The following is a 25,268-nucleotide window of genomic DNA, read 5'->3' as shown; positions in this document are numbered from 1 at the left end:
TAGGAAAAAAGCTACATGGATGAAAACCAGTAGAATCTGGCAACCCAGCACATAGCCAATGGTAAACAAAATGTCTCATGGGCCACACACAGAACCCTGATGGTAGCCCACCGCTGATATATATGCATATTCTACATTTCAAAAAAGAGGCAAAAGAGGCAGTGGAAAGTTTCTGGGTGATGATAAAAGGTGTTACTAGGGGACAGGGACTGGGACTGGGGGCTGAGAGTGAAGCTATAGCCAGGAGTGGGGCCGGAGATGTGAGTAGATGCCGTTATGGCTGGGACTCAAGTAAAGCCAGAGCAGAGCTGGGAGCCGAATACGGGTGGATGGTGATTCCTTCTCCCCCCCCAATATTCCTCCGTGTCCCGGCACATGCCCCACAGTTTGGGGCCACTGTCCTTGGCTGAGGTAAGAGCCACCCATGGAAGCCATGCAGCTGTAGGGAGTATCTATCTGCCCTGAGTAGGGGATGGGGTGCCCAAGAGCAGCCCCTGACACACGTCCCCGCCTCCTAGGTTTCCCGCCCAGGGAAGATGGAGAGACCAGAGCTCCACATAGTGGCCCTGGGCAGCTTTTACTACTGCCCTGGCTTCTGGCTCAGCTAGGGGACCGAGCCTTTGGAGGAGGGCAGGAACAGGGGGTGGGACCCCATGGTGGGGCTTGGATGTGGAGTCCCAACTGTCCTTTGTGCCCAGGGGGACTGAATAAATGTGAATCTGCCTCTACATTCTAGGCTGGCTGCTGCTTGCTGCACCACCACCTCTTTCTGGTCCACAGCGAAAAGGAACCTGTGGCTGGTCCATGCCAGCTGGCTTGGGCTCTCAGGGCTTGGGCGGTGGGGCTGGGTAGATTTCCATACTCAGGCTGGTGCTTGAGCACAGGGACCGTCCCATGTTGCTCAGTTGCTGGCACAGGTCAGCTGAGCAATTTTCTGTGTTGAACTACCCACTACAATAAAAAATTACACCCCTCCCCCGGTGCAGGAGCGGGTTCAAACCATATCCTTTGCTTTTGGCATGGCCAGGTGAAATAGGTGAACAGAGGAGGTGTCCTGGATTGGTCTGGTAAGGAATGCAGCTACTCCATCTTCTGACAGCCAGCATTACAATGCAGCTCTTGCTGGCCAACCAAGAGTGCACTCTGGAGCCAGAGCAGGAAGAAGCGTTGAGGCAGGGCTAGGTTATAACAGTTTTGCCGTGGCACATTTGCAACTCATTGTCTTGCTCCCCAGGGCCTGGCTCAGACCCATAGCTCTCGCAGTGGGTCCTCTTGTGAATCCGTTGGGTAAATGCTGTGGGTTCCCAAACACAGAGGACAGGGATATGACTGTAATCCATGCCACCTTAGCCTGCTAGTCACCTTTAGGCACAAACTGGCCTTCTGTCCAAGGTTATTGGCAGCCTTCAGAAAGCAACTCTTTATATACATGCCTCTGAATTCTTTTTTTAAGTGGACTGGGACATGATCGTTTGTGGGAATCCGTTGATTTCTGAGTGAGCTGACATTTATTCATTTATGCAGGTGTGAATGAATGGAAACTGCTAGTGTTCAAATGGCTCTTAAATGCTTTCCCTGTGTTTTCATGGTGAAAAGCTGCGTGCTAGTGAAATTCAATTAGGCAAACCATTGAGACAACAAACTAAGAATGGTTCAACTGAAGAGATAAATGTATCATGCATCCTGGTAAAGTCCAGCGTTGCAGGGCTATTTATATCAACAAGTTTGGGGACTGAGATTAAATACCTTTATCTGCAAGAGCCAGATGTTTATCAGTGAAAAATAAAATGATCTGGGAAAGCAAAGGTATCCACATGAAAGCAGAGGCTTTGTCTGTGTGGTAGGGAAGAGCTAGCATTGAATGCTGAGAGGGCGTGTGTGTGAGACCAGGCAGGAGTTTTTATTGGATCAGCTTCTGTTTGCAAGCAAGACAAGCTGTCTGGTTTTCACACCACTCGTGTTCAGTGCTGACTGAGCATCACAGCTAAATACCTGCCCCAGTTTACTGCTCTTTGTTATAACAGTAGGGTTCTGTATATACTAAGAAAGACATGGGGCTAGAACTGTATCTGAGCAATTCTTGTGTGAATACTCGCCTCTCCAAGGGTTGTCAGAATTTGGACCAACCCAGAAGAGCAGGGTGCCCTTCCCATATGGCCAAGAGGAAGAGAGGAGTGGACAATGGTACTGCTGCTTCATAAGACTATTTGCTAAGAGGGTATAAAACCACTCGTTTCTTATGAAATATGCTCAGTTCATGGTTCAGTTGCCATTCCAACAGGAGGGGGCTAGCACCTTATTCTTTCTCCCATCGTTACTACTGGTCTCCTCTGTAGGGCTCCAGGGAAGACCGAGGATAGAAATTTAACATGGGTTAGACGAAACTCTTTGCCATTTACCACATATCCACAAGGAAAGAGATTACCTCAGCCAGTTTTTTCCTCTACAGTGTTTGGAATTTCTTAAGGATCAAGGGTGGAATTTTTAAAACTGCCCAAATTATTAGTATTTGTGCTCCTAAGTCAGGCAGGCGAATTGAACCCTAAAGCAGCGGTCTTTAAGCCAGTCAGCACATAAATGAAGTGAAAAGTTTGGGAAGACCTTAGTGTAGGGGTGGGCAAATATTGACCTGGGGGGTGGATCCAGTTTTAGCCGCTGGCATGCTGCCGCCGCTATATTACGCTCTATGAAGTAGAGACGGGACTTACTCATATCTCTTTCATATCATTCTTACATAACTCCTGATTTATGTACCAACCTCTCCCACCTCCCCAAAACTCCCAACAACCCCTTTCTTATCCATAAGTTTTAGCAGGGCTGTGGCCCAGGTATCATCATCCTACTCACTTGAGTTTCTCATTCTGCTGTTTGCGCTTGTGACCCTAAATAACTACCACACTGTCAGCCTTTGCACAGACCTCTGATTTCCCCCTCAATTCTCCATGTGTCTCAGCACATTCTGCTCTTTTTCTGGCATTCTGGAGCTTAAAGTGAATACTAGGAAATAATAAGGGAAAAGATAAAGAGTTGATTTACTGCTGAGCAAATATTGGAAAAAGATTTGTGCATGTGATTAGAATTTATTTGTTCTGTTCTTATGTAGCAGGAGAGGATTTGATGTAATGGCCAAGAATATATGTGGAAGAAGTTGCTGAAGAAGGTCTTTAATGTTGCTAAAATAGGAATCTGAAATCAGTGTGTCAGACTTAAAAAATCCTATGAGATTTTATATCTATATTTATATCAGGGATGTAAAGGGTTAACTGGTTATTCAGTAAGCATTGCCTTACCGGCACGTTTACCAGGGTAAACAGTTAACTCACAGCCAGGCCCACCATGGTGCGTGTTAATCCAGAGCTGGGCAAAATACAACCCGGGGGCTGGATATGGGCCACCAAGCCACCAGATCTGGCCCGTGGACCACCCTGCACACAGCTGCAGTGGTTTAAAGCACAGTCCCTATGTTCTCTGCTCTGCTGGGAGGGGGAAGCTTCATGTGACCTCCCCTCCTCAGCCCAATCCTCAGCTCCTATTAGCCAGAAACAACCAGCCAATAAGAACTGACCTCAGCCAATCTTTCAGCTCCTATTGGCTGGAAACAGCCAGCCAATCGGAGCTAGAGATTGGCCTGGGAGACTGGGGGGGGGGGGGGAGGGAGGAGGAGAAGGGGGAGGAGAAGGAGAAAATGCAAGCTTCTTCCCCCACCCAGAGTTGAGAGCCACAGGAAGCAACCTGTATTTTCAAGTGGTCTGGGGATGCAGCAGGCAGGGAGCCCAGCCTGCAGACCAGGAGATTCTTAGATAAGAGCCTCCCAGCAGATCCTGCCTCTGGCAACCCTGCACCCCAACTCCCGCCCCCAACTCATCTTCCAAACCCTCTGCACCCTCCTGTCCCAGGTCACAACCCCTTCCTTCACCCAAACACCCTTTCAGACCCCACACCATCTCCTGCATCCCAGTCCGTTACCCCGTATGCCCTTCTGCACCCAACCTCCACCCTAGACCCTGCACCTCCTCTACAGAAAAGTGCGGCTCTTGATCACTTAGTAAAAGCTTGGACTGGCTCCCCACCAAAAATTATTGCCCACCCCTAGGTTAAACATATAGATTAGACTGTTAACATTTTAAATGAGATTTTTACATCATAGATAGATAGATAGATGTAGATAAAGGTATGAATATATATAGAGAATCTGGATTAGGACAGGCACAGACTATGGTCTGTTTCTGCAAACCACAACTACTACCACAAACGTGTCAAAGCTGGACAATAGGGAAAAGAAGTGAAAAAAAATAGGGCCATTTTACAGCAAAAAGTTTGTCTTTTGCCTATTAGTGGATCTCTTGTTTTGTTTTTCATTTAATATACTATTTTTTTTTATACCACAATGCCAAAATCCAAAAGAGTGTGTGTGGAGGGGGGAGGGGCGGAGGGAAGGAAGGGGGGTAAATTTAGAGGTCTATGGTCTATTTCTGGCTCTGACTGTAATCTTGTGCAGGCCATTTCACTGTTCCTTGCCTCAGTTTCTCTGTTGGAAAATAGCAACAATGACACTTCCATACCTCACAGGTATGTTGTGAGAGCTACAAAGGATTTCCCCCCTCCCTCTTTGCTTTGTATATAAGATGTTGAGGGTGTTAATAAGTTTGGATTGGTTGGCATGGATGTCATTGTTTTCCTATTTTGGCAGATTATTGAACTTAAATTCTCAGAAAAATAGGGGGTGAGGGAGGGAACCAAGCAGAAAGGAAGGTTTCTATGGCAGGAGAATTTAAAGGTGAGCAATCTACTATAAAAAAGAGACTATACCTGTTTGTGACCCCCCGAGTAGGGAGCAGGCATTCTGGCTCAGTTTCTCTTCATGGATCCAGTTTGTTTTCAGGTTGCATAAAGGAGCTGCCTTCAGCATGTACAGTACGTTTCCTTCCTTGCTACGTTTGGGCCTAGAAGGAAGCATAGCGTGGTGGAGCTCTGCTGAGCCAATGCCCCACTAGGATAGGATCCATTAAGGATATCGTACTGCCGTGGCCACATAGTGCACCTCACCACTCTCAGGGTGTGTCGGCACTGGAGATGTAACTCCAGATTGAGCAGACATACTTACCTGCGCCAGCTGATCGAGCTAGAAAGTACTAAAACCAGAAGTGTAACTAGGGTATTGGATGATCATACTCAGGTGACCAGCCCGTGCGGCTGCTTGCATCACCAATTGCCCTGCTACAGGCAAGCCTGCTGAAAGGGTGGGGCAATTGCCTCAGGGCCAGCAGCTCCCTGCTGTCCTGGTTGCTGGGTGTGCTGCTTATCTTCGATGGTTGGAGGGGGAGCACCGTGCTCCAGGTGGTGCTAAGGGCTAATTGCCCTTGGCCACGCCCTTTCTGCCTTTGGCCCCACCCCTTCTAGGGGTGTGGAGCCAATCCCCAGGCACATCTTGCTGCCAGACTCGCAGTGGCTGTTGGCCCTGCTGGCCACAGCTCAACTGCTACTTTAGTGCACTTGCTCGATGATCTGGAAATTATACCTTCTAACTCTTGTGAAGACATACCAGTCACACTGAGGTTGGGGCTAGGACCATGGAACTGTGACCAGCTTCATCCACAGAGTGGAGCTCCGGCTCAGGAGAGAATGCAGCCATGTGTCTGTTGGATGTGTGTAGCGGTGACAGGGCTATTAGGGGAAAAGCATAGCTGTTTTGATGTCCTAAGTTCTAATGGTGTCTGTGGGTGGGAAGGCAACCTTATGAGTAGGCCAGAATGAAAGGACATGAAACAGAAAAGAGAAAGGAAGTCAAGGAAGGTCACGGTACTGAAAGGAGAAGAAAACTGAAGAGCTGAAAAATAATTCAGTGGGAATTTGCAAATCTTCTTCCGATCTCACTTTCGAAAGTGGAGCTTTCAACAGTGAAAGTAGTCGGGATGCGGGTTTTTTCGGCAACCCCTGCCCGTTTTCGAAAAGCTACTCTTCCTCAAAAAATGAGGTTTACACGGCTTTTTGAAAAAGGGAGGGAGGTTGCTGAAAAAAACGTGTCCCGACTACTTTCACTTTCGTAAGCTCTGCTTTCTAAAGTGAGATCAGAAGATATACAAATTCCCGCGGAATTTGCATATCCTCTTTCGAAACTTCAGCGTAGTCTAGATGAGCCCTGAGTGAAAGTGAAAATAAAACTGGTTTTAGTTTGTTCCTCTGTTTCATTCATACCAAAATAGGCTGGGAAAGGAGAAGCTAAATCCTGAAATGATTTATTAGATAGGTTCAATTTTTGTGAAGTATGAAAAAATGTGGAGCAAATACTCCCCCCCCTTCAGAAAAACCCAATGAAACAAAACCTAGAGGAGATTCAAGAGGAACAGAGATAAGGTTTTAAATGTGTTTCTGTCTCATTGGCTTTGCTGCACAGGGATGAATTTAGCATGTGCCAATTTCAAGCATGTGCTTAAGTACATGTGCTAAATCAAGGCCTAATAATAGTGTCAGGTGTATAGAAAACAAGGAATTAGACCATCCCCAGGCACCGATGAGGTGGTGAACACCTTCCATTTTCATTTACTTCAGAGAGAGTCGATGGGGGTCAGCACCAGAGAAAGGAATCTCAGTACCTTACAGGCTCAGTTCCAAAGTTTCACGATTCCAAAGTTGGGGACGGGTATAGCAGAGAACTCAGGTTTGAAAGTAAAAAACACGGAAAAAAGTGAAAACTAGAAATTGGGTTAGAACTCAAAAAGGATGAAAGTGATCAATGCCTTTTGAAAAAGATATAAAGGACTTAAAGGAAAATCAGGGCTTAAAGTCAGCCAGAGGCCACCGGAATAGAGCCCTCGATTCCCAGACATGGGTTTGAAGCCCCCATCACCACCCTGGGTCTGAATGCTGAAGCCCTGTGCAGGGTTGGGGTTCCAGGAAATAATCTCTGAGAATTAAAGCCCTGTGGAAAATATAGGATTTCAACGGAAACATTTTAGGAGCGACGTTGTTTAGAAATGCAGGGTTTTAAATCAAGATTTACATAGGGTAGAGGGAGACTATAACAAGGCAGATTAATTTTCTGATCTAAAGAGCGTCATGTTTTCGGAAGGAACTAGAAAAAGTCAATAGAAAGCAATTGACTTCAGATGAATTGTCAAAAATGTCAGCTCTTGAGGGTCAGAAAAAGGCCTCTTGGCAATATACAGTTAGGGTTTTGCTTGATAAAAGTCTGTTCAGATTACGGGTAATGAATTGTTGGGAAGTTTATAATAGAGCTTTAAAAATAAGTAATTCAGGATAATCAATAAAGAGTGATTATATCCAAAATGAGAGAGAGTTACAAGGTAATTACAGAAAAATATCAATAAATGGTCAGTATTGCCACTAGTCTATGAAAAACTAACCTGGGATAGCGACAGGGAGTCCTGTGGCACCTTATAGACTAACAGATTTATTGGACCATAAGCTTTCGTGGGCAAAGACCCACTTAGTCAGATGCATATCAGATTCAGATTCAGATTCAGACTAACATGGCTACCCCTCTGATACTTAACCTGAGATAGTGGCCAGACAAGAATATATATAGAAAAAAATCTTTATTGTTTTTGGCTGGTATAAAACATTAAAATATTGTATATCCAAAGAAAAAAATCATACTTTCAAAATACATGGCAAGTCCTAGTACAAATTATTTTATATGAAATTAATTTAGATCATAATAAGGTACAACTCCAGTGAGAACATATACCATATGTATATATCAGGGGTCTCAACACCCCCCCGCCTCATGGGCCATCCCCGGACACAGCAATTGCACAATCCAGCCCAGGGCTCCTGTCAGATTGGGGGGCAGGATCCTGCTGTCACAGGGAGTGCAGGGGTGTGTGACCACTGCCAACATGTGACACCAGGCCTCCTTTGTGCTGTGATCCCTGAAGCCACATCCTCGGGGATGGGGTGCTATCAGGGGGGAGATGGCGTGGTGATGGCGGGAAAGTGCTGGGTTTGGGGAAAAGCCCTCTCCCAGCCCACAAGGAGTCCAAGGCTAGATTGCACAATTACTCCAGCTGAGAATGGCCTATGGGCCGGGAGTTTGAGATTGTTGGATATGAAGACTGAGGGTGCAAATCTTAACATTGGCGAGCACTCACTAATATGACTAGTTCCTTTGCCTTCATGCACACTCATGAGGAGAGGAAAGGAAGACGCAAGGAGTTCCACAAGTTTTTGTATAATTATTCCATGGAACTCACTGTGACAAGATACCTTTGAAACAAAAGAGTTTAGTAGGATTCAAAAATGGTTTGGGCATTTATAAACTGAGATCTATATCTAACAAGAACTTGTAGAGTTACACTAGAAAAGATTAGAATAACCCAGAAACAATAGAAAAGAAAACAAATCTGGGATATAAACATTCATACTCCAACCTCCAATTAATGGGCGTTAAGAATTAATTTTTCCTATGGGCAGACTATTTCTATTGGAGGGTATTTTCAAACTTACTCTGAAGTAGCTAGTTCTGATAGACTGGGACACTGGACTGATGTCCCATGGATCTAATTTAATAGACAAATTCCTATATCCCAGATTTACCCTTCAATTTCCTTAAAACTCATAAGGTAAAACAGAGTTTGTCCTGCTCTTATTGAAGGCAATGGTATTATACAAGCAGTAAGGTCACGTCTACACTACAGCACTAATTCAAACTAACTTAATTTGAATTAGTTAAATCAAACTAAGCTAATCCGAATTAGTGCATCTAGACCTACAAACTAATTTGAATTAGCATTTTTCTAATTCAAAATAGCATGTCCACATTGAGTGGACCCTGACCCAAAGTTAAGGCTGGCCAGAACCAGGACTTAGAGTGTGGAGCTGCTGCCTCAGGCTAGCCGAGGGCTGTGTTTAAAGGGACTCGACACCCAACTCAGACAGCCAGTTCTCAGGGTTCCCCGCTTGTTTGTCTACCTTGATGAGGGACAGCAAAGCAGTCCTGTCTTGGAGTGCCCTGAGTACCCTCACTTGGCACATCACAACACTTGGCCATCAGCCCGGCTGCACTTGCGGCAGGCTGCCATCCAGGGGGCTCAATCGGGGGGCTGTCAGGATGCAGGAGGCCCTGCAGGAGAGCTTCCACCCCGAGGAGCCCACAGAGCCACCCCAGTCCTCCCCATTGGGGGCTCGTGCCCCATTCCTCCCTCATCTCCTTCCACTTACCCCTCCCTAGCCGCCCTTCCTGATGTAAAAAATAAAGAACACGTGTGTTCAAAAATAGAAACTCTCTTTATTTAACAAAACTGAGGGGGGGGGATTAATCTTTGGGGAGACTGGGAAAAGGAGGTGGGAGAGGGGAAGAGAGAGGGTGGAAGAGGGGAGAGGGAAACCTGGGAGGAGGGAGCTGGAAGGGGGAAGCCAGGGGAAGAAGGAGGAGGGGAAGTATCAAGCTATGGTATGCCATATCTTCAGTACTGCGTACAGATGTGGTCTCCTCACCTCAAAAAAGATATTTTGGCCTTGGAAAGGGTTCAGAAAAGGGCAACTACAATGATTAGGGGTTTGGAACAGGTCCCATATGAAGAGAGGCTAAAGAGACTGGGACTTTTCAGCATAGAAAAGAGGAGACTGAGGGGGAATATGATAGAGGTGTATAAAAGCATGAGTGGTGTGGAAAGGGTGAATAAAGAAAAGTTCTTCATTAGTTCCCATAACAGAAGGACTAGAGGACACCCAATGAAATGAATGGACAGCAGGTTTAAAACTAATAAGCGAAAGTTCTTCTTCACACAGCACATAGTCAACCTGTGGAACTCCTTGCCACAGGAGGCTGTGAAGGCTAGAACTATAACAGAGTTTAAAGAGAAGTTAGATAAATTCATGGAGGTTGGGTCCATGGAGTGCTATTAGCCAGGGGATAGGAACGGTGTCCCTGGCCTCTGTGGAAGGTTGGAGATGGATGGCACAAGACAAATCGCTTGGTCATTGTCTTCGGTCCATCCCCTCCAGGGTAGCTGGTGTTGGCCGCTGTTGGCAGACAGGCTACTGGGCTAGATGGACCATTGGTCTGACCCAGTATGGCCATTCTTATGTTCTTATGTTCTAAGCTCAGGGCTCAGGGTCGGGGGTCTCACTGGACCAACTTGATTTTCATGCAAACCTGCTCCTGGGTTCGCATGTGGCCTTTGGTAGCCAGGCTGGCAGCTAACCTGCCCTAGACGGCCGCATTCCTGTGGCTAGTGCGGAGGTCGTGGACGTTGGAGGCCTCCCCCCAAACCTCGATGAGCTCCACGATCTCCGCACTAGACCAGGCAGGTGGGCGCCCACCTCTTGCGGCCCCGGGCAGGCTCCTGGGAGCTGCCAGCCTGGTCCTGGGAACAGGCGGAGGGCTGGGTGGCAGCGGGTGGCTGGCTCATACCATGCCAGGTGCAGGGTCTGCTGGCTGGGTGCTGGCAGGCTTGCAACTGGCACAAGCACCATAGCCAGACTGTGCCTCTTTAAGGGCTCCGGGGCCGGGAGGGGGGCAGAAGTGTTTCCTTGATTGTGCCCAGAGAGGCCACCAGGGCAAGCTGGGAAGGGCTAGCCTCCAACTAGTTCGAATTAAGTGGCTACACAGCCCTTAATTCGAACTACTTAATTCGAACTAGGCGTTACTCCTCATAGAATGTGGTTTACCTACTTTGAATTAAGCGCTCCACTAGTTCGAATTAAGTTTGAACTAGCGGTTTGCATGTATAGATGCTTTGAAAGTTAATTCAAACTAACGGCTGTTAGTTTGAATTAACTTTGTAGTGCAGACATACCCTAAGGTAGTAAGGCGGGCAAAATGTGGCCCAATATGATTAATGTAGCTTCTGAAAATTTGAAGGAGCTGGAGTTGTATCGGAACAGTACATCTTATTCCAGGGTGAAAAATGAAGACACATTAGTAGAATTTAAGTGACTATGCTTTTGGAGGATTTGAATGATGAGTGAGCTCTCCATTTCTGTAGGACTCTGTCTGGCACATAAAGCCTCTGTGAAAATGCCTGGAAAGGATGAAAACAAGGGGGTGTCTAAGTGCTGTAGGAACCATAAGATAAAATGTGCACATATGTGTGACGGTTACGGACTTGCAGCCTGTGTGTGTACATGAAATAAGAGTTGATGGAGTGGCAGTAGGGTTGCCAGGTGTCCGGTTTTGAACCAGTCCAGCATTTGAGATTTCTGTTTGGGAAACAAATTGAGAAAATATAAATGTCCGGTGTTTTCTGTATAAGATGTAATGTAGATTGTGATGTAATGTCAAGTGTGATGTAATGTCAAGTGTTAAAACCATCTGGAAACCCTAAGTGGCAGGATCTAAAATTAAGAGGAAGAAATGTTTGAGGATGGGCCCTACATAGGAGAATGAGTGTCAGACCGAGGAGAGTTTTATTTGAGGGATAAAGGGAAGGTAAATTGTCGGAAAACTTGAAAATGAGTTTTCGGCAAGAGCCAATACATTCCAATAAACATCTGGGCAGAAGAAATCTTAACAAAGACCCTCTTTTCATGCAAAGATATACCTGATAATGAAAATAAGGGGAAGAGAAACACAGCAGGGACTATCTTTTAGCACTGTGTTTACAACTGCTTTCAGATCCCTTGTTTTCAGTTCCTTATCTATAACTAAAACTTTCACCTGTTGCCATGACATTTTAGGCAATTCCGAGGGGATGGCCAGGCCCTATAAATGGCCACTGGAGCACCGTGTACTCCGCATGGCTCTGAAGGCTGGGGGAGGGAGCCGGAGGGGAGGCACACACCACACTCCGGGAAGTTCAGAGGGCTGACTGCCCCCTCCTTTGCCCCTTCTATCCAAGGCCCTGCCCCTTTTGGAAGCACAGAGATGCCCCACCCCCACCTTGCCCATGGGCCCACATAGACCTTCGACTGCACTGGCACTGAGTGAAAAGTGTGATTGGCTGTAGGTGGAAAACGGGTGCGTCCATAGCAGGGATGGGCAATACTTTTGGAAATGGTTGCAGGCTGCTCCCAAAGGAACAGTGCCTCTGGCAGAAGGGGGCTGTTCCCTCTGGGTGCGGCCCGCCCCAGCGGGGGAGGAGACTTTGTGTACTCCCCCACGCCCAGACCCTGATTGGCCTGGAGGTGGAGGAGCATGTGATGTCTTTGCCTCCTGGCCCCGCCCTACCAGGGGCATGTAGCGCCTAGAGAGAACTGCCTGCTGTTTTGAACAGCTGGTGGTTCCCTCTAGGCAACATGCAACCCTAGCAGGGGGAGTAGACTTTGCGTGATTCCCCCACCCCCAGGCCAATCAAGGCCGGGGGGGGGAGAGGGAGTGCGTGAAGTTTCTCACCCCCTGCCCTACCAGGGGCGTGGGGCACCTAGAAGGAACCACCAGCCATTTTGAATAGCTGGCAGTTCCCTCTGGTGCCGCACGCCCCTGGCCAGGGGAGGAGACTTTGTGCACTCCCCAATCCCCAGGTCTCGATTGGCCACAGGCCGGATCAAATGGCTTGGCGGGCTGGATCTGGCCTGCAGACTCTATCTTGCCCATCCCTGATCTATAGCAACATGAGCTTAAGTGAAATCCTCTCCGTGCTACCTGCTTTCTGAGCTTACTTTTGCTTCTAGGGCTTAAGCCTGTACCTTGGAAGGCCACAGATACAGGTTCAAACCTCTAGGCAGTAGTAACTTGCCAACAGACTGCTCTTGCTAATGCTGAAATGGGTTCCCTTCTGCTCCCCACCTCTATCCCCACTTCTCACTTGGGGGCTACATGCACACTGCTCTGCACATGCAGATATCTGACAGAGGACAAGTACTTGAAAATGTCATGCAAAATGCTACCATACAAATTACCAATTTAAAGGTTATGGAAAGAAAGAAAAAACCTAACTGAGAGAAAGCTGCATCACATCTGAAGTCTAGACTGAGTACATGGCTTAAGAGGGCAAAATGTAATTAAGTGCCTGGAGCCTATCTGAACTGTCAGGGGTAAATCTAAATTAAATATGATTACAAAGTGATCTGACAGAATGAGACCAATTTTATAGAAATTAGACATAGTCCATGTGGCACGAGCAAATCAGCAGGCTGTCCATGGGTATATTAAAACCCCAGCATATTTTTATGACACACACAAAAAATGTGCCCAATATTTATGACAGGAGAAAGCATGATTAACTAAGTTCCCTGCCACACGCATAATCAAGTGAAAGAGGGGACTGGTTCACTCCGGGTTTCCATGAAAACTGATACCAGTTTCTGAGAGGTTCTACATTATGACAGTGGTTATATTAGTTCCTTTTTATTGTTCAAATGATATATTTAAATGAAGAGAATTTGATGCAGAATTTTGGGTTCCAGACCCCAAGGGAAAGCCTATGTAATAGGGATACCTCTACGTCTGCCAAAAGAACATGGCTCCTGATCATAAACACCGGGGAAAACCTGAAGGAGCTGCCTCGATTAAACTGAAATATGCCTTGTGACTGAGCCAGGTCTTGGCTAAACAGAGTAATTTTGACCATTAATTAAAAAAATATCATTTCAAAGCACCCCGTGTATTGCAGAAAGCAAAGTGAATTAATTAACAGCCGCTGCTTAAGTAGAGGCAATAATGAAATTAAGGTAAAATCAGACCCTTAGCACACCATTTAAACTAACAGCACTAGCAGACAAATCTAATCAGCACCTTTCAGATGACAAAAACATCAGTGCTGTTATAGCTGGTATCATAGATGCTGTGGACAGTGTTCCTCTAATTAAAACAACTTAGTAGAAGATTCCAAGATTTCTGTCATCATGAAAAACAACCTTCGAATAACTAAATGATGACCAATCAAGTGCCTCTTCTTGCTAGGCCAAGTGCCCTTTGAATCCTAACAAATATATTGTTTAAGATCATACAAATGGCATGTACCAGCTCTGATGGAAAGCACAGCATGTAAAGCCCAGTTTCAGTGAAGAAAGGCCAGCTAATGAAACCAAACAAGCATGAGTAAAATTATATACTGCGTCAGTCTTTCAAAAGAAAGACACATGAAAGGAGGCAATTATGGGAGGCTAGATGACTCAGGGGATGGACAGGGGGATATAAAGCTTTTCATCTCAAAGCTGGCAACAACCATTCAGTCCCAGCTGGTGGTGACTAAAATTTGTTACCTAAATGCCTGGTTAGTGGCCCACATGAGAGGCCAGAGTTTGGTCAATTCAGTTTGTTTATACTGAACAGGTTTCCGTATCGCGCCATGACTGGCTAAACCTTGTTTGTATTTATAGCCCAGAAACTCCAGGTCCCTGCAGTTTAATGCCCCTTGAAGTAACCCCTAGAAGATTTAGTTTTCTTGGTCAGCAGCATGGGGAAGCTTGCCCTGCCACTGCCTGTGCAGTACGCTTTTTGTGGCAGAATCAAAGCGTCTCGTCTGTCTGATACAGAGAAAATAAGTTTACTGCTGAGTAAAAATGGGCATCCCAAATGAAAGATGCTTCAAAATCTGAAACAGAAACAGGCAGCGTTGCATGGTTTGGGTGCACAGATAGTCACTGCACTGAATTTAATGCGCAACTGAAAACTGGGGGGTTGAGAAATGGCTTGAAACAAAAGGGGAAAATATTTTGCAGTTAAATCCTCTGAAAAACGGCCCCCATGTTTGTTCACATGGAGGTGTTTGTTCACATGGCGGTGTGAGCGCATAAGAGGGAAGACAGACAGACGAGAGGGAGGCAACAAGGGAAGTTGCGGGGAGGGGCAAGACGGAGATAAGTTGAGAAGCAGAAAGGACTGCATTTGGTCACACTGACCTTCCCCCCTATTTTTTCTATCCAGTCAGAAGCATGGAGTTTGGCATGCCCATCGTGGCATAGCACACTCTCCTCGTCTGGCACCCTTTACCGACAGACCCTCTGGGTCTGTGTGGTGGCGCATCGGGGTCCCCCGCCTCCTGCACCCCCGTAGTGGCACGAACAGACTCCACCAGCCAGTAGAATAGAGGGAGTTTATTGCTTCTCCAGGATACAGCACAGCACAGATGTAATCTGGTTACAGGAACTAGGGCTAGGAGGCCTCAGTGCCCACTCTTGAGATGGGGGGTGGCTGGGCCCTACAATCCCAGCCCCCTCCCTAGCGCCTTCTCCCCTGCTTCCCAGACAGACACTAAAAGACCGTCCCTTCCAGCCCTGCCCCCCAGCCAGAAGAGGCATTCCACCTTCCTTTGTTCCTCTCCCTGGGTGGTAACTGGTTGAACAGGTTACCTCCCTGTCCCATCAGCTACTCTGCAGGGCCGTGGTACAGACAGTAACCAGTGGGGGTCACCCACAGCCCAAGCCCAGCAACCAGCAAGGTACCAACACTACCTCACAGCCTGCAATAGTCTGTTTCTTCTCATGAGTCATGCCTCGAACCAGGACTCTTTTAATCCCAACCCTTCCAGGGTAACACAAAACCCAACAAGTTTTCATGGAGGTTAGGTCCATAAAAGGCTATTAGCCAGGGATAGAAATGGTGTCCCTGGCATCTGTTTGTCAGAGGCTGGAGAGGGATGGCAGGAGACAAATCATTTGATCAGTGTCTTCGGTCCACCCTCTCTGGGGCACCTGGTGCTGTCCACTGTCGGTAGACAGGATACTGGGCTAGATGGACGTTTGGTCTGACCCAGTACGGCCGTTCTCATGTTCTAACAGTCATCCCACACTCTCAAGTCTTTGGCTCAATTCCACCTCCTAGTGCCTGGGGACTTTGGTGGCCAGTAGAGGAACTCAGACCTTCCCTCAACTCTGGGTTCCAGCTAAGGGACCATGTAGTAAACAGACAAGGTCTGTCTAGTCAGGCCACCTGATTCCTCTCCCTCCCTCCTGGTGTTCCCACCTGGCCCTCAGCCCCCAGCACTGGTTGGTGGGAGAGATGTCCTGTCCCACCCTCCAGCAACTCCACTTCCACAGTGCCCCCTCCCCAAGCACATCCTTGCCAAGGCCTGCTGGGTCCAGGGCCAGCAACCACAGCCCTGCACAGCCCCAGCTGCTCTCACCCCTGAGGGCCTGCTGGTATCAGGCCTGATAGCCCTCGGAATGGCTGGGGGGCTGGCAGCTGCAGTTTTATCCTTAACACTGTGGGTGGCACCGGTGAGCCCCCCTGAGCACCCTGCCCTGAGATCCCTGCCCTGCCCCCAGACAAATCCCTGCCCTGACTCCTGCTACCTACCCTGAGCCCCCCCAACACCTGCCCTGACTCCTGCACCCCCACATGCCAGTCCCCTGTCCTGAAAGACCCGAGCACTGCCAGGTAAGTCTTCTAGTTATCAATTCAGTCTCTTCTGTCCTAGGTAAAATACCCTGTCCATATAAAGCACACCCTTTATATGGGACACACCCTTGATGTGGGGCTGCTCACTGTCAGTGAATGCAATAGCAATCACATCTATAGCACAGGCATAAAGCTAATTCACTTTTAAGGTCTCCACTCGGCTCACCAACTCTAGTAAAGAATACGACTGATGAGTCTCACTATCCTTAATACAAACTGCCAGGGCTCGACAAATACTGTAATCTACTCACCCGTAGCGAGTAGATTATGACCCGGAAGAGCCAGCACAGAACGATCTGCACATGCGCAGAACGCAGAATGACGCAGAACAGCACTTAGCCGTGCGGCTGGCGAGCGGGGCTCGCCACCGCTTGGTGAGCCCTGCGAACTGCTATTGGCCAAACTGAATAAAAATAGGATAAGAAATTGTTACTTGTTGGCTTCTTAATTTTGCAAAATTTGTGTCTTCAGTTAAATAGGGTGACTTGGCTCATGGATCTTTTAATTACTTTATTCCATGCACTTATCCTATGCTGTAATTGTACTAGAGATGTTAAGAACTGGTCAACAGGATAATTGACTAGTCACTTCCTCTCCCCCTTGCTGTCTCTATCAGCTAGAGGCAGCAAGAAGGGGAAAGTGTGGGATACTTCAAAGCAGCAGCACCGCACGGAGGTCCTGGGCATTTCTTGTGCATTTCAAAGCTGAAGTGCCTGCGTGGAGCCTGGAGTCAGCGGGACTTCCCGCTGGCCCTGGGCTCCACATGGCATTCCAATTTTGAAATGCACAAGAGCTCCCACTGGGTCTCTTATACATTTCAAAGGCAGAACCCGGACGTGCCTATCAACTAGTCGATGGAATTTCCATCGACTACTCGACTAGTAAATTAATCACTAGTTAACATCCCTAAATTGTACTATAGTCTTATTAAAGCGCACAGGGCATCCAGTTAAATCAATTCATCTTGCCTCTGAGTTATGGGGGAAAGAATTTCTTGTGTAAAGAAGAAAGTCTTCCCCTTGTATTGGCACCCTTCAGCCACCAGTTTATTTCTGAGATTGTTATTGTGAACAAAACCATTCAAAGCTCAAAAGAAAACCACACTAACTTGCCCATTATATTCCACCCTACCAGCTGCAAGATGATGTTTTGTAGGAAGAGGCTATATCAAGGTATCCAAAAGCTGGGGGCAAATTCTATTCTCACAAACATCCAAGCAAGTTCCTTTGACACCAAATGCATTCAGGAGTCAGCTCTGTAAGAATTCAAGCAGGTGCCCTCAAATCTCTGTGGGAATGGAGAACACTCAATTGCTTCAATTGTTCAGCACTTTGCATGATCAAAGCGTTACCATAATATGCACATGAGAAGCAGAGCAGAATTACCTTGACTAGAGTAGAGAGAAAAGGCTTGTGTTTGTTTGGACAGGAGGGAATTCAATTACTTGCTGGTTCTGATCCAGAGTTGGTAGTTAGTGTGACCTTGGATATGACTTCCATTTTTATTGTTACTGTGCAAAAATATTTTTTAAAAAATCAGTTCTATCTATGTCTGCACTCTCCCCTCCATTGTTAGCCAGGACCCTAACATGCCACATTTTGCTGCTGCAGCACCCAAGTAAAAAATGTATTTCTTAATAAGAAGCTGCATTGATGTGGAGTTTGGCAGGCACACTACCAAAACGTAATTATTACTTGTTCACCTGTCAAAGCAGGGCGTTAGTATGGCTGCTGCTCCTAGTTTGATTTTTGCTGCTTCTATTCCACATTAGACTCAAATGTAATATTAAATAAGTCAGGGTTCATGAAAAAAATCTGCTGCTTTTTTATAACTTTAAATGGAGTTTGAATACTGCTCTGAACTGACAAAAAAGCCACTTGAGCCAATAACTGTGCTGACTACAGGCTTTGAGACAGTGTTTGAAAAGGATTTAAGTGCATTTGAAAGTTGGATTTTCAAATTTTTTTGTTTCCTGTCCCTCAAAAGGGCATAAACATTATTTCAAACTGTCTACTAAAGTCCTAGCAAAAATATATGCAAATTTTAAAGCCATTTAAAAGGATATTTTAAAATGTTACTTTAAATAGATCATCTTTTGTTACTCCTCTTCTCTTGCAAAACTCTTCTAGAAGCATAAAAATATATCTTCCTTGACCCATTAATGTCTGCTACTCTTCAATAACTATTAATTTTTTGTGCTTCTAAGAGAGCCTGAAATTATATAGTTGTGCTGATAATTAAAATAAAATGATCCTAATAGCAGCATTTGTAATATATAGAGCTCAATACACAGGCATCCAGAGAACTAACTGTAGCCAGCTATAGGAAACAGTAATGGATAAAATTTGCTTAAATACAAATAATTATAGTGAGCAATATGGACTTAAAATCAGTTCTTGCCACTACACCACCATCTAAGAGCGCTGATATTTCCACTTGAATTTTCCTTTTTAAATTACTACAGTGTTACTGGACTGATTCTTCCTTTTGCTGTCCATATTTACTAGGGAGTGCAGAGCTGAGACATACAAACACCCTGCCTCCAAAAGATATAGAGGCCTTTTATTAGACCCTGTGACACAGCACAAGGTTTGCTTAAAAGTAGCATTTATGATGAATGGGACTTTGACAACATCAATAAACCTCTTGTGCCAAATGGTGTGAGTAAGCAAAGGAAACCTGCATTTCTGAGACGCGACTCTGGTAATGTATGAGAAATCCAGGGACAAATTGTGCCCCAATCTCACCACTGATGCCGGACATACTGAGATATTATATTGATAGTTTCATTACAAACATCTTGATGAGGTAGAGCAAATTACATAGACATGATCTAGCAGGTTGCTTGACAGTTAAAGCAAGGGCAGGATTTGTCTGTACCATTGCCAGCTTTTCTAAAAGTAAGAAAAAGTAATAGGGCCGTGAAGAGTGAAGGGTTAAATTAATGACCACCAAAGGGCTATGCCTGGTGATGCAACAATGCTTTTCACAGGAAGTTGAATGCATTTTTATCATCAGCAAAACTGCTCTGCTTTCCTTGGCTTCTGCAGGATTGCTGCAAGTCAGGCTTAGTTGTTTCTCTCTGTGAACAATGTTCTTTCTCCTTGTGCATAAGAAAGCCTTTCATCTTTTCAGCAGTAACATTTGTATCTCCGCCCACCCCTCCCAGTCAACAGTGGATGTACCTCTACCCCAGCCAATCAAAATAACTTCTATTGGTTTCCAAGGTAACCATCACAGACACATGCATTTGAACCAATTTCAGGAGGCAGAAGGAAATAAAACATAGACCCGGAGTCCAGCTTTACAAGAGTTTGATTATAGAAAAAATCATATGTAGGTAATATTACCCACAATATTCATAGGGTTATTGATCCATTTTTAACATGCTTTGGGTACGTGATAGAGCGATTCCCCACCTCTGGTGTGTGTCCATTTCACTTGTACTCCTCTTAGCGCAGAAGTGTTCTCCCTTGGGCCAGGTCAAGGCTGGTTATTGAGAGAGTAACTTGTTTGTTGACAGCCCTCCTCTTCCCTCCAGAGTCTGCTAATGCTGTCAGTGTAGAAGAAGCAAGCGTAGGAGAGGGGTTCACGTAGAATTGCCCTGTGAGGATGCTTTGCACTGGCTCAGGTGTGATGCCGGAGGGGGTATACAAAGAGTTATGTCCAGCCTTTATGGGTGACTCATCGCAATGCGAGGCTTTTAGACTACATACATGACAAAAATAACAGAAAATGTGTTTGACAAATGTTAAGAAATAATCAGTATACACAGAGCCCAGCAAATCTGTGGATAGCCGCCATGGGTATCTTCATCCACAGATGCGGTTGGGGATACTTGCAGCTCATTTTTGCAGATGCAGATACAAATTTTGTATCTAGAACCCTGCAAATTCATGGATAGTGACTTTATATCCACAGGTATCCGCACCTGTGGCTGTAGATATCCACAGATCATTTTTGCAACTGCAGAACCAATGTTGTACCACTTAGGGCTCTAGATATATTCAAAACATTTGAGCTGCATTATTTATGCCCTTATCTCCTATTTTCTCTCATCCGGTTAGTGGGCACTCCCTTTCATAGCGGAAGGATACATTGCACACAACCTTTTGAAAAGGTCCTGTGAATTTTTTAATTTTTTAAATTTTATTCCATAAAATAAAGGAGCTAGACTCACTGCAAAACGTGTATCATTAGACAATGGTTGCACTTCTCAGGTGGGTGAAGGTACTAAGCCTTTCCTCGTTCCTCTCTGCGTGCCCTTGCTGTATTTTTTTGAGCTATTGGCTCCCAGTGCAAACAGAACAACAGGTTAATAGATAACAGACTCTGTTTTTTATTCAGGCAGCCCTGCTTTCTAATGCGACCTGGCAACTTCACTACCGTGTATCGCCAAAGAATGACCCACCGTGCACCATACATACTGTTCAGCTGGAGGAACGCTCACTGTGACATCAGGAGGGCTCAGCTTTAATTAGGCAGCGAATCTGGAGCTGGCTTATGCAGTGTGCTGCTGACTACAGTGCTTCATGGACTGTGTATCCCTGGTGAAGGTCACTGTCCATGGAATTTATGCCCGTACTTTGAATAAAGGTTACAAAACGTTTTGTACAATATGAAGTGAGTATTGATTTTCTTGAAAGCAACTGGGAATTGCAGTATGACTATATTATCTTTCACTGAAAAGCGGGAAGGGGGGAGGTTGTTTGTTTCTTTGTTTTAAAGAGCCACAGTGTTTATTTGAACCTGTGATTATTGGCGAAGGAATTAGCACTCTGGATTTAAAAAGCAGTGCTGTTTTCATGTGCCACATCACATCGCCCAGCTGCAGAATTTCACCCAGCTTTTCAACTTGAATGAACTAAGATCATCTGAATTGTAATCATTCAATAATGAAAGTGAATAACTCAGAGCACAGCTCTGGCTACTGTGCCACATCCAAGGACAGTTCTTTAGAACAGTACATGCAAAAAATACATATGGCTAATTTGTCCATGCTCTTGCTACAGTTGTATGCAGCAGCACAGGAATCACATATGCCAGGGACCCGACACCTAGCCGTGGATGTTTACTGACTAGGATTTTATATACACTTGCATGGATTGTGAGAGCAAATGATGTGCACATATAGGTCTAAAAATTCGGACGCCAAAGGGCACCATCAAATGTGCAGAATTTTGTAATAAAGCAGCTTCTATTCAGGAAAAAAAAAGTGTCACCAGTAGGGATGCAAAATGTACAATAGATTACACAAAATCCCAGCAATCCTTTATTTTACAGGACACAAATGTTGTGCAACTGCCCCTTTAACTATTTGCTTTACTTAACAATACTATGTACTTACACAGTTATTTTATGCTTCTGAATATGTCTTGCCAGTTGAGTACCTAAATCATTAGCATTTCATTCTGGCTTGCAAAACTGTCCAGAATATGTATTGGCCTAATCACAAAAGTCTTCACATCTATCCTTTACTATCATTGCTACTGATAATGAGGGTGGGGGAAGGAGAACCTATTATTTTAGTTTCTCATTCAAAAAGAAAATTACTTACTATTGTGAATGGGGATTAGAATTCCAAAAGGCTGATTTAACTTGTTTTCTGGTTTCAAAGACAGAAATAATCCTGTATTTACTAAGTAATTATGTGGTCCTGCATGTGTAATAGCTACTATGCCTCTGGAAGGTATCCATCATATAATTAAATGAATAGATACCCTTTACAATACTTTGTGCAGTAGGTAAAGCGTACTCGAAATTTGTGCACTGTTAAATACAGCTTTACCCAATCTCCAAGTGCTTGTTAAAGTGACAAACAGCTTTGCTGCATTGTAATTATGTATTCTCTCCATCTGCTTTTCTTTTTAAATAAATTCAGGTACATGGGTATTTAACTACACTTCAGTTTTTCTCATTAACTGGTATAGGGAGGAGGGGTTGTTTCTGACGCCAAGGATGACAGAAAAATAATATTGCAAACTATTAAAGTGTTTGCATTGCTCATATGGCTATAATGTAACGCCTAAGGCCCTTTGCTGACTGTTTAGAACATTCATAATAATGACAGTGATTTTTCATTCATTTACAGAAAGAGAGAGGGAGAAAATGTAGAGTAGAAACTGACGTGACCTTTTGTGGAAAGTGGAGCTGTGCCAATATTGAAACACAATTATCTAAAGTGCCCATGGGTACTAGCTCCCTGCTGGTAACCTGTGGTGCTAATTACCTGCACGAATTCAGGGCAAACATTTGTGACTTGAATTAACTGGCACTCAGGAAAGACAGCACCTGCTGGGGTTACAAGGAGAAAGGAATACAAAAAACAAATTGGAAAAACTTAGGAAGAGTCTGAGATGAGAACAGTGTCCTAATTTCTCCCACTCTTCCCATGGAGACTGTATCAGGGTTTGTATTCCTCATCTGTTCTGTTAGTTGTTCTGTTGTACTCTTTTAACCTTTTCAATTATCAGAAATTTGATTGGTTCATTCTTCCACCTCTTCATCTGTGTGTGTAGCCTCACAGACATGGGAGGAAGGACTGAGGCAGCCAGTTAATCACAATACAATGTACCAAAAAGGTCAAAATGGAACAGCATACTCAATACGTTTTCCCAGAATGTGAGGCATTAACATTCAGTGTCTTCATGGACACAGATGTAATGTAATAAAACGTAATGTAACAGCAAGGATTGGAACATACCACGAGAAAATAGTAAAAAGACGATAGACTCCCTTGACTAAGATTTTAATTTAAATGAGTAATGATGCAAAACTAATGTTGCTAACTGGTCTTATTTTGGAAAATACACTGAGTGCCAGTAAGTAGCTCCTATGGGATTCTTATTGCAACAAACAAATGGTTTATGTGTGTATCAAAGAATATGTATGACACCAGCTACTTTCTCAGCTCCATTTGAAGAAAAAGGCAAAACTCCTATTGATTTCCATGGGAGCAAGAGCATCTTTCCAAATAATATGTACTCTGATAATTCTAGTCATATGCTTCGGGTACCAGATTTCAGTGGGTGTTTAGTGCCTAAATACCCTTCAACATTAGGTCTCACCTTCAATATCTGAGATAATTTTATGTGTGCCTGTGGCAACGGTTAACTATTCTGCCCTCTTGGACCCAGATTTTCAAAAACTCAGCACCCACAATTGAAGTCAGGTTTTAAAACCTTAGTTCCTATTGAGCCACAAAAAGAATTGGGTAGTCTTTCCAAAGACCTCTGCATCCCGGAGACTGAACTGTTTTGAAAAATCTATCCAGAAGAGTCTCAGCAGAAATTTCAGGGTGCGGAGCACCTCGGACACTCTGGTCCATAATGAGATGCCTAAATGGGAGCTGATCCAATTTGAAAATCTGGCCCCAGATGAGGCTATGGCCCCATGAAAATCCCTAAGTGACAAATCTGCCCCCCGTTCTGCCAGTACAGTTTCGATCAAGTTGGTTCTGTCTGACTCAAAGTCCCCTCTCACTGTCAGACCAGCAACTCAATAGATAATTTTCCTATCTCTGTTACTGTTTCCCAGAATTCTTCTCTCTCTAGAACCACCTTCCAGAACGGAAGGCCTTTTTCTAGAATGGTAACAGCCGGCATTTCCTAAGCCAGCATACATTTCATTCAGAATAACTCCGTAAATCAAAGAAAATGAAAGATGTTAAATGTTCATTGTTTTGTTTAGACCCATTGAAAGGCCTGTGGTGGATCTCTTCTAAAAGTTTGGCTGCATAAAGGAAAACAAATGTCAGTGATGCCATTCGGCAACCCTAACGAGGCCTTCCTCTTGTAGAAGCCCACATTCTCTCTGAGTCTAAAGGATTCTCCGCATATTTTCTCAAAAGGGAAATTATCTGCCATGAACACACAAACAATATTGATGTTCCTTTTGGTGAGAACCTATACTTCTGCCATGAGTGTCCCCTGTGGTGTGGTAGCAAATTTTGAGGTCTAGTAGGTCAGGGACCCAGTGGAAGAGAAATCAGTGGTGTGGAGTTTGGGTCTATTCTAAGTGTAACTTGTTTTATTTACACACATATACCAGTCCTGGAGCAGGGCAGTCAAACAACAAGCAGGGCAACCCCATATTTCAGGACTCAGCCCACCACTGAGGTCCAGTTCCCAAGGAAGAACCCTGCCTTAAGATTTGACCCCAAAAGAGAGACCAAGGTAAAAGGCGCCAACTCTTCTGCTGTTTCCACAGCTCTAATCTCGTCTGATCCCGTGACGTTCTTATACGGCTCTCCTAACTGGCGTGTGTGAACACCTTCCAGGAGAACATTAAGTGACTGATTATTTGTCAGGTATGGTTTGTGCATGCAGCAGAGTGTTTTGTTTTGGTCATTTTTTTTTAATGTACACATTCTCCTGTGTTAATTAGAGCAGGCTGGCCAAAGAAGTGCTCCTGGGCCCTGAAGCAGAAGGTGGGGAGGTTTGCAATGCTCCTTAGTTCCAGGGGGAGTTCATTCCACAATCACACACTGGCCTGTTAAATCACCACAGGAGTGCAGCACCACATGCTCCAGGTGGCTCCGAGAGCTTGGGGGGGAGGGGAGCCTTGCTGCAATCCAGGTGGTGCTGAGGGCTCGCTGCCCCAGGAGCTCCCCTTCAACCTAATGCCCTGTCCCTTCCAGGGGCGTGGAACTGCTCCCCCATCTTGCCTGGGGGTCTGCAGAGGCTGTTGGCTCCAATGGTTGTTTTGGTCCAGCTGAGAAGTGATGCAGGAATGTGTGTGATGGAAGCCAGGTCATTGACCACCAGACTCGCTCCAAGATTACTCCAAGCACCAGGCTAACGACAAGACAGCATGTTTCCCCAATACTGAACATTTGCTTGCACACTAAGATCTTGGAAGCCGTGTTGTAACAGCATCCTGTGGTGACACTGGCTTGAGCCTATTTAGCATATTTACTTTGCTTTTTATGTTTCAAGAACTCTCCAGCCCAAACATTTTCTAACTAATCCTGGGAGCTAGGCTCTCAAAATGTCATTTATAGTTGGGAAGACTGTGGCACATTAGT

The 25,268-nt window shown here is 45.2% G+C and overlaps 1 long non-coding RNA gene across 1 annotated transcript; it reads left to right on the top strand.

Moving 5' to 3' along the window:
• The first annotated feature begins 14,679 nt into the window (after positions 1 to 14,679).
• On the top strand, positions 14,680 to 24,552 carry LOC142818738 (uncharacterized). Its single transcript, XR_012896378.1, has 3 exons — positions 14,680 to 19,583; positions 20,591 to 20,866; positions 24,452 to 24,552. It is a non-coding gene; the product is annotated as an uncharacterized LOC142818738 (long non-coding RNA).
• The last annotated feature ends 716 nt before the right edge of the window (positions 24,553 to 25,268 follow it).

Source organism: Pelodiscus sinensis, chromosome 17, assembly GCF_049634645.1.
Source record: "Pelodiscus sinensis isolate JC-2024 chromosome 17, ASM4963464v1, whole genome shotgun sequence".
Lineage (NCBI taxonomy): Eukaryota > Metazoa > Chordata > Testudines > Trionychidae > Pelodiscus > Pelodiscus sinensis.
The sequence above is the reverse complement of the archived record's forward strand: the minus strand, read 5'-3'. Positions and strand labels throughout refer to the sequence as shown.